The sequence below is a fragment of the Chlorocebus sabaeus genome, chromosome 20, assembly GCF_047675955.1.
Source record: "Chlorocebus sabaeus isolate Y175 chromosome 20, mChlSab1.0.hap1, whole genome shotgun sequence".
Taxonomy (NCBI): domain Eukaryota; kingdom Metazoa; phylum Chordata; class Mammalia; order Primates; family Cercopithecidae; genus Chlorocebus; species Chlorocebus sabaeus.
The window spans coordinates 13,752,112-13,762,356 of record NC_132923.1 but is presented as its reverse complement, the minus strand read 5'-3'; the positions used below and the strand labels follow the sequence as shown (position 1 = coordinate 13,762,356).

Below are 10,245 nucleotides of genomic sequence, written 5' to 3'. Positions count from 1 at the left end.
ACCTCATCTAAGCCTGATTACTTCCCAAAGGCCCTACCTCTAAAATACTTTCACATTGGGAGTTAAGGCTTCAATATATAATTTGAAGGGAACACAAACATCCATTCCATTACACTAGCACCTGCATTTGCAATCCAGCCTCTGGGCCAGCCTTAGCAGTGCAGAGCCCAAGGCTTCAATTGACAGGATTTTTATGCTCCCATGCTCTGGCTCCTTGGTTCCAGAAGCTTCATAGAACCAGTAGGGTAATACATCATTTAGCAATTATACTATAAAACACATGGTGGGCAAAAGAGTGCCCTATTAAGTATTTTGGTTATGTCCCCATTAGTGTGCTTGGCTCAACCTATTAATAGTAAGTAGTGGTTAGCATCCACCTCAGTACAATCCCCTGCAGTCATCCTATCCATTCCATTTTCCTATCCTTGGCTTGCTGATTCAATACTCTTAAGTGATGTACTCCTGGTGCTCTCCTTTTTCCCTCAGAGATAGCTTGTGATTTCTTTGATTCTCTCCACCTCTACAGGTTAATAAATCTAATATTTTTAAAAATCTGTAGAGGGATGTTGGGAAGCTGTGAGGAGAGCCCTTGGGCTTTTCACCTGGGTAAAGTGCAGACTCCTGAAGATTCTGGGCCTTGGCCTCCAGCTGCACTAGTGCTGGCCACTTAGCTGTTCTCAGCAGCCTCACCTGGCGCAATGGTGCTGAAGCACACTGCCTCGAGGCCAGAAGGCAAAGCAAGAGTTGGTGTCTATGACCTGGAACCCATTTAGGCAAAATTGAGGGCGCTCGGGGACAAAGCAATAGAGAAGGGTGGGCAATACAGGATGTGTACACTACACATTAGGAATTATATTTACTAAATTGTTGATTACCTAAGCCTCCGGAGAGTAGTTTGGACACTTACCGGTTTGCTGAGGATTATTTGGGGAAGGGGTATGCATGCAAATGTATATACATAATTCGTGTGATTTCGGAATATTGACTCTATGAGTTCCAGATGCAGATTTAGAACCTTTTAAAAAAATGTTTTGTTTTGTTGTCTCTCAAATCAGCCAGATCTGCAACTGGATCAGAGTAAAGCGAAGCCAAGCGGGACCCTTAGGAAATGCGCTAAGATGTCAGCCTGTGAAAATTCAGGCGATAGAAGAGAATGAAAAGAACCCTAAGGAATTTCTGGAACCAAGCTAACATTAAGCAGGCCTGCTGTGACGTACTCTTACTGGCAGACCAGTGGAAATTGTAGCCTGGTCGACAATCTGTCTAGATTGATGAGGTCTAAAATGTAGGTCACAGGTTCAACAACTTTTCTGTTTTTCAACCTCGAGTAAACTCACTAAATTTAAAGGTAAAAACAGCCCTGTTTCCGCCCGGTTTCGAACCGAGGACCTTTCGCGTGTGAGGCGAACGTGATAACCACTACACTACGGAAACCACACATTTCCAAAAGCAGGCAAAATATAATCATGAAAATCTTAGATCAGCCATTTCTACTATAGTTTACAAATCCAAGATCGCGCCACTGCACTCCAGCCTGGACGACAGAGCGAGAGTGTCTCAAAAAAAGTTTGAAGAAGAAGGTGCCATTTCCCCTAGTTGCTTATCTTACTGCAGTAGTGACCGCATTGCCTTCACATCTGAAGTCCAAGTGCTTCCACCCGAGGAATATGCAGATCGCTAGGTCACTGGACGCCAGGCCGCAGTGCCGGCCTCGTTCTGCCTTCGGCTCCAAATGCAGTCGGGGGACGCGACTGAACCTCAGCAGAGACTGATGGGATGTTACCCTTACCAGCGACTGGAGAGCCGAGCTCCCAAAGAGGCCTACTTCATGATAGCCTTAAATCAGGAAATTTCATGAAATCCCACCCCTCTACCGCCCATTCCCATATTCTATCTCCTCCCCTGCCCACTCTGAGAGGATTCGCCGCCTTTCTGTCGCGTCTGGACTCTTTGGAGTACCACATGCACAAGACAAAAGGGGCATTGCCTTTTCCTACAGAAGCGGGAAGAGCCTTCACAGCGGAGGAAACACAGATTCACAGCGCGCATCCCCACATACTTGGACCCTGCTAGGCGCCAGCAAACCCAGCAAAGCACTCTCCGAAGCTTCTCTGGAAACGGACGGAGTGTGAGGTTTCTGATAAGGCAAGAGGAGCCAAAGAGAGGGGGCCCAGTGCTTCCCCTGGCTCGAGAGAACAAACCCAGAAGAAGGGCAGATTCAAAGGCAAAGCGCAAAGGCGGCCCAACCCCACGACCTGAGCGAGCCAAGGGTCGTGGGTTAAATTGCGTTTATCAGAACAGTTGTTCGCTCACTGCCCCAAAGCCCTCCAAGGGACAAAGAAGACACTGGCATGGCACCAATCGCAGAAGCGGGCAGCATTGACATCCAGGAACAGGCGTGGAAAAGCAGGGATCATCTCTCCCCTATCCCCTGTATGGCTGCAGACGTAGCAGTGGTTCTTTTCTCTAGGACCCAGTGAGTGTACACTAGGACAGAACACTGTTTATATTATTCATGGTGGCACCACCCAGGCTGAAAGTGAGCCTGTGCTGCTTGGGCTTTCAGGAAGGACAGGCCCAATTCTCTCTCCCTATACAGAGCTGCAGTGCCCTGGCAATGGAGGACAGATCACGGAGTTGCCTGCCCTGGACTCAGGGAAGAGGCTCTGCCCTAAACCCCATTTTAGTGGTAGCTGTCAGAGTGGCATATCCATAGACTTCAGCTGCACCACAGCCAGGAACCAAAGGACAAAGTCTTTATAAAATGAAGGTTATGAGCTCTGTGACAGGGGCATGATAGGGAAGCGGATCACATTCTTGCCTACTCAGGAGGAGGAGCTAGTGCACTTCTGCCCCTTCCCCTGAGGCCTCAGCACACCCCAACATGATCTCTTGCCACCATCCTGTCAGGGCAGCTGTTTCCACTGGACACCAGCTTACCTATCCACCCTTACTCTTAAGCAGCATCTACTGGACTGCATCCTAAACTGGACCACTGAATCAAAAAACCCTGCTACCCAAAGGGCTTAGTGCTAGTCCATGAGATAAGCTTCCTGAGAATTCTCTACCCTCAACCCCCAACAGGGGTTAGTGTGCTGGCTTTTACTTCCAATACATCACCACAACAAGCAGCATCTGAGAAAGCTACTGCTCAGAAGCTACCTACAACCAAGAAACACATACAGAGATAGGGACCCCCGAAAGCACCCAGAAATGAAGCCAAACAATCATACACAACACATATCACAGTCATACCATCAAGGAAAAAAAAAAGAATAAAAAAATTAAAAATCCTCATCCAAACAATACCAAATTCAAAAATAAGAAGCAACAGCTTCCTCAGATGAGAAGGAATCAGTGCAAGAACTCCAGTGTACCCGGAGTATTTACACACTTCCAAAGGATTGTACTAGTTCCTAGCAATGGATCCTAGCCAGACTGAAATGTCAGAAATGACAGACAAGAATTCCAAATACGTATTGCAAGGAAACTCAATGAGATCCAAGAAAAAATTGAAGTCCAATGCAAAGAAACCAGAAAAACAATACAGAATATGAAAGACAAGAAAACTATATTAAGAAAAAAACAAATACAACTTCTATAATTGAAAAATTCACTAAAGGAATTTCAAAACACATTGAAAGCTTTAACAATAGACTACACAAGCAGAAGAATGAATTTCAGAGCTTGAAGGTTGGTCTTTCAGATTCACCTAGTCAGACAAAAATAAAGAAAAAATAATTTTTAAAAATGAACAAAGCTTTTGAGAATTATGAGGTTATGTAAAGCGATCAAGCCTATGACTTATTGGCATTCAGGAGAGAGAAGAAGAAAAAGTAAGCAACCTGGAAAACATATTTGAAGGAATAATTCAGGAAAGAATTTTCCTAGTCTTACTGGAGAGATTGATATTCAGATACAAGAAATTCAGACAACTTCTGCAAGATACTACACAAGATAACCATCGCAAAGCATACAGTCATCAGACTTTCCAAGATCAATATGAAAGAAAAAATCTTAAGGGCAGCTGAAGAAAAGGACCAAATTATCTCTAAAGGAAATCCCATCAGACTAACAGCAAACTTCTCAACCGAAATCTTACAAGTCAGAAGAGACTGGGGCCTATTTTTAGCCACCTAAAAGAAAAAAAAAAAAGTGCTCATCAAAGTTTCATACTCTGCCAAACTAAGCTTCATAAATGAAGGAGAAATAGTTTTTCCCAGACAGAGAAATGCTAAGGGAATTCATTAACACCAGACAGGCTCTAAACAAATGTCCAAACGAGTTCTAAACATGGATGGTACTTGCTACCATAAAAGCACATGTAATTACAAAGCTCATAGACCCTATAAAGCAGTACATAATTGGGTCTACAAAGCAACTAGCTTAACACTATGACAAAAATAACACCTCACACATGAATATTAACCTTGAATATAAACGGCCTAAAAGCTCCACTTAATGGGCATAGAGTAGTCCAGGCATGATGGCTCACACTTGTAATCTCAGCACTCTGGGAGGCCAAGGCAGGCAGATCGCTTGAGGTCGGGAGTTCGAAACCAGACTGGCCAACATGGTGAAACTTCATCTCCACTAAAATACAAAAATTAGCTGGGCGTGGTGGTGGGTGCCTGTAATGCCAGCTACTCAGGAAGCTGAGGCAGGAGAACCACTTGAACCCAGGAAGCAGAGGCTGCAGTGAGCCAAGATCGCACCACTAAACTCAGCCTGGGTGACAGAGTGAGACTCCATTAAAAAAAAAAAAAAAAAGCATAAGGTGGCAAATTGGAAAAAAAAAAATCAAACTTTCTGTGGTCTTTAAGAGAGACCTGTCTTACATGTTATAGCGCCCAGAGGCTCAAAGTAAAGGGATAGAGAGATCTGTTATGCAAATGGAAAACAAAAAAGATCAGGAGTTGCTATTCTTGTATCAAGTAAAACAGACTAAACCAACAACAGTTAAAAAAAAAAAAAAAAAAAAGACAAGGAAGGGCATTACGTAATCAGAAGATTTAACTATCCTAAATATATATGCACCTAACACTGAAGCACCCAAATTTATAAAACAAATACTACTAGACCTAAGCAAAGAAATAGCCATACTATAATAGTGGAGAACTTCAACATCCCACTGATAGCACTAGACAGATCACTGAGGCAGAAACCTAATAAAGAAACTTTGGACTTAAATTGGACTCTTGACCAAATGAATCTAATAGATGTCTATAGAATACTCTATCCAACAACCACAGAATATACGTTCTTCTCTTCTGTGCACAGAACATTCTCTAAGATTGACCACATACTTAGTCATAAAGCAAGTCTCAATAAATTTTTTTAAATGAAATTATATCAAGTATCTTCTCAGACAACAGTAAATAAAAGCAGAAATCAATGCCAAGAGGAACTCTCAAAACCACACAAATACATGGAAACTAAACAACAGAATCATTTTTGGGTAAACAATAAAATTAAGGCAGAAATTTAAAAAAATTGAAACAAATGAAAGTAGAGACACAATGTGTCAAAAACTCTGGAATAGAGCAAAAGCAGTGTTAAGAGGAAAGTTTATAGCACTCAATACCTACCTTGAAAAGCTAGAAAGATCTCAAATTAACAACATAATACAACACCTACAGAACTAGAAAAAGAAGAAGAACCAAAACCCAAAGCTAGGAGAAGGAAAGAAATAACTAAGATCAGAGCAGAATGAAATGAAACAGAGACCAAAAAAAAAAAAAAAAAAAAAACCCACCAAGGATCAATGAAATGAAAAGTTGGTTATTTGAATGATTGATAGACCATTAGCTAGATTAACCAGAAAAAAAAATCCAAATAAGCGCAATCAGAAATTACAAAGGTGACATTACAACTCATACCACAGAAATACAAAAGATCCTCAGTGACTACTATGAGCATCTCTATATACACAAACTACAAAACCTAGAGGAAATAGTTAAATTCCTGGAAGCACACAACTTCTTAAGATTGAACCAGGAAGAAACTGAAATCCTGAACAGACCAATAATGAATTATGAAATTGAATCAGTAATAAAAATTCTACTAATCTGAAAGAGCCCTGAACCAGACAGAATTTTACAACTGAATTCTACCAGACATGTAAAGAAGAGCTGGTACCAATCTTACTAAAACTATTCAAAAAAATTGAGGATGAGGGATTCCTGACTCATTCTATGAAACCACTATCATCCTGTTACAAAAATCTGGCAGGGGCACAATAAAAAAAGAAAACTACAGGCCGATATCCCTGATGAACATAGATGCAAAAATTCTCAACAAAATACTAGCAAACTGAATCCAGCAACACATCAAAAAGATAATTCATCATGATCAAGTGGGCTTTATGCCTAGGATGGTTCAACAGATGCAAAATAAAAGATGCTATTCACTGCATAAACAGAATTTTTAAAAAACCATATGATTATCCCAATAGATGCATAAAAACATTCAATAAAATCTTACATCCCTTGCATGATACACACCTTCAACAAACCAGGCATCAAAGGAACATAACTCAAAATAATAAGAGCCATCTATGACAAACCCATAGCCAACATCATACTGAATAGGCAAAAGTTGGAAGCATTTTCCCTAAAAACTGGAACAAGATAAGGATGTCCGCTCTCACCACTCCTATTCAACACAGTACTGGAAATCCTGGCCACAGCAATCAGTCAGGAGAAATAAAAGCCATCCAAATAGGAAAAGGGGAAGCCAAATTATCTCTGTTCACCAAAGACATGATCCTGTATCTAGAAACCTCTAAAGATTCCTCCAAAATACTCCTAGACTTGATAAAGTTCAGTAAAGTTTCAGGTTACAACATCAGCATACAAAAAATCAGTAGCATTTCTATACACTAAAAATGCTCGAGCTGAGAGCCAAATCAAGAACTTAATCCCATTTACAATAGCCACACATACACACACAGATAAAATAAACAAAACACCTAGGAATATATTTAACCAAGGAGGTCAAAGATCTGTACTGGGAGAACTACAAAACACTGATGAAAGAAATAATAGACAACACAAACAAATGGGAAAACATTCCATGCTTGTGGACTGGAAGAATCAATATTGTTAAAATGAGCATTCTGTGCAAAGCAATCTAAAGATTCAATGCAATTCCTATCAAGTTACCAATGTCATTTTTTACAGAATTAGGAAAAACATTATAAAATTCTTATGGGGCTGGACATGGTGGCTCACACCTGTAATCCCAGCACTTTGGGAGGCTGAGGCAGGAGGATCACTTGAGGTCAGGAGTTCGAGGGCAGCCTGGCCAGTATGATGAAACCTCATCTCTATCAAAACACACAAAAATTAGCAGGCGTGGTGGCACACACCTATAATCCCAGCTACTTCAAGAGACTGAGGTGGGAGAATCACTTGAACCCAGAGGCAGAGGTTGCAGTGAGCCAAGCTTATGCCACTACACTCTAGCCTGGGTGACAGAGTGAGACCCTGTCTCAAAAAAAAAAAAAAAAAAAAAAAAATCCCCATGGAACCAAAAAAGAGCCCGAATGGTTAAGGAATCCAAAGCAAAAAGAACAAATCCAGAGGCATCACATTACCTAACTACAAACTATACTACAAGGCTATAGCAACAAAAACAGCATGGTACTGGTACAAAAATAGACACATAAATTAGTGGATAAGAATAGAGAACCCAGAAATAAAGTCACACACCTACAGCCAACTGATCTTTAACTAAGTTGACAAAAATAAACAATGGGGAAAATGATACCCTATTCAATAAATGGTGCTGGGAAAACTGGCTAGCCAAATGCACAAGAATAAAACTGGACCCTCACCTCCCACCATATACAAAAATTAATTCGAGATGGTTTACAGACTTAAATATAGGATGTCAAACTATAAAAATGCTAGAAGAAAACCTAGGAAAATCTCTTCTCGACATTGGCCTATGACTAAGACCTCAAAAGCAAATGCAACAAAAACGAAGTCCCTGACAAATGGGACTTAAATGTAAAAAGTTTCTGCACTGCAAAAGAAATAATCAACAGAGTATACAGTCAACCTACAGAATGGGAGAAAATATTTGAAAACTATGCATGTGACAAAGGACTAATATCCAGACTCTATAAGAAACTTAAATCAACGAGAGAAAACCAAATAACCCTATTTTAAAAATGGGCAAAGGACATGGGTAGACACTTATCAAAAAAAGACATACAAGCAGTCAACAAATATATGAAAAAATGCACAACATCACTAATCATCAGAGAAATGCAAATTAAAACTACAGTGAGATACCATCTCACAGTAGTCAGAATGGCTATATTCCAGGCGTAAGGCAACTGTGCTCTTCACAACTTCTCAATGTTTATTCACATTGAGAAGTAGGTTCTATCATTCTCTTGAATGAAGCTCACCTGATATGGTAAGTTATCCTCATTTTAAAACATTCAGATTTTATCCTGCAATCCTTTCACATGTGACAGTTTTTCTGTTCTTTCTAAGCATGTAATGGAAGTCAAGGAATTCTACATCCTCACGATCTATTAATATTTCTTACCTTCCCACAGCAGTGAAATTCTCATTCTAGTCTTCTGAAACAGAGATAGCTAATAAAGAAAACTCATTTCTCCTTTAACCTTTTCCACGAATTTCAGGCCATTCTGGTTTTATTCTTTTCTACACAAGGTTTACTCTTTATAGGTGTTCAATAAATAAATATGAACACTAATTTTAAAAATAATTTATTAATTTGATCTCTTCATTTAAAGATAATATCCAATGCCTCCAAGTTCCCACCCAAGAATTCTGTTGGACAGGGCTGGAAAAGTTCTGGAGAACATTCTTCTAGACCCTCTAGGCATCATGTCACAGGATGTCCTAACCACAGCTGGAAGAGTGACTCTGAGTATATGAACGAGGGGCTACAGTGGACTGTGCAGTACCTAGGGAGGGAGAGACAGGGTTGCAATGAAGTCTGGAGGGATTAGGGAATTCACTGATTGTACCAAACAAAAACTTATATTTCTTCTCTCCTATTCCATACCCAGGTGAAAGTGGGAAAGACAGGAAGAGAGACACCAAGTTGTTTTCTAGTTGACAGCTAGTGACTCTCTGATTATCTGCAAAGATTGGGAAAGGAACTTAAACATGACATGTAGATTTTCCAGAACTATTTACTCCTGGAGCCAGGAGTCCGTGGACATGTAGGTGGGATCTTGTAAGAAGCAGCCTTATCTAGATTGCGAATAAGCTATGATAGTTTTAGGCTGTGTGGATCTGGTCAATTTTTGTGCTGCCTACTTCTCTTTGCTTCTATAACTGGGCATTGCTGCAGAAAGGAAGAAATATGGAAATGACTTCATCTTTGATTTTTTTCCTTCTGGAAGCCTGAAAACTCCAGTTTTCTTCCCTGAGCCCTTTTTCTGTTGCAGAACTAGGGTGTGGACTACAGGTCCTAACCATGGAAGATGGAGGTAGATACTTCACAGGGAATAAAAACAACCCAGACAAGTCGCATCTTTAGGTAACAGATACTTTCAAAGATGTGCTTTCTTGCACCCATTAAAATTTTAGTCTCAGCCAATCAGAAAACCTGGTGTCCTCATGCACTGGGATAACAGTGCAGTATGGCTCAGGCTCAGGTTTTGCTGGGCACACCACAGTAGGCCACACACTCTCACATGCAGTGGCTTCAGGTATGGACCAGGGTCTTTCCCCCTAACTGGCTTTGGTTATGATGTTGTAGGTCATCATTCTTCTGGCCTTAATATGAGAGAAGAAGATGTGTGGAAGAATTGGTCTCCAAGTGAGAGCATCCAGGGTGAAGAGTGTGGGAATAAGGGTCGTTAGCACAAGAGAAGAGGCAGGTGATATCCAAGGCATGTAGTAATGGCATAAAGGTGGAATGTTGCTCTCATTCTGCTGAAGTGGGCACCATGGAAACCTTGGTGCTACCAGTTGCCAGTCAGGCCACAAGCCCAAGAACAGCACCAGGCAGTATAAGGACATATAAGAATGACATCACTTCAGGTAGTCCTGAGAATGAGACCTAGCCCTGTTTGGGGCAAACCACTCGCTGGGAGCAATAGTACCCTTCCTGCTTCCCTATCTGGGCTGATTGTAAGGAACAAATGAAATCATGCACACCAATGTGCTTTACACCTGTAACACTCTGCCCCAAGAAGCTATATGCCCTTTTGAGACTCCCTAGATGTGGACAGAAACGTAAAATTTCCACCTT

At 40.9% G+C, this 10,245-nt stretch overlaps 1 non-coding gene across 1 annotated transcript; it reads right to left on the bottom strand.

Annotated features, from left to right (window-relative positions):
* Positions 1-1,361: 1,361 nt before the first annotated feature.
* Positions 1,362-1,434, bottom strand: TRNAV-CAC (transfer RNA valine (anticodon CAC)). The gene has a single exon. It is a non-coding gene; the product is annotated as a tRNA-Val (tRNA).
* Positions 1,435-10,245: the final 8,811 nt, after the last annotated feature.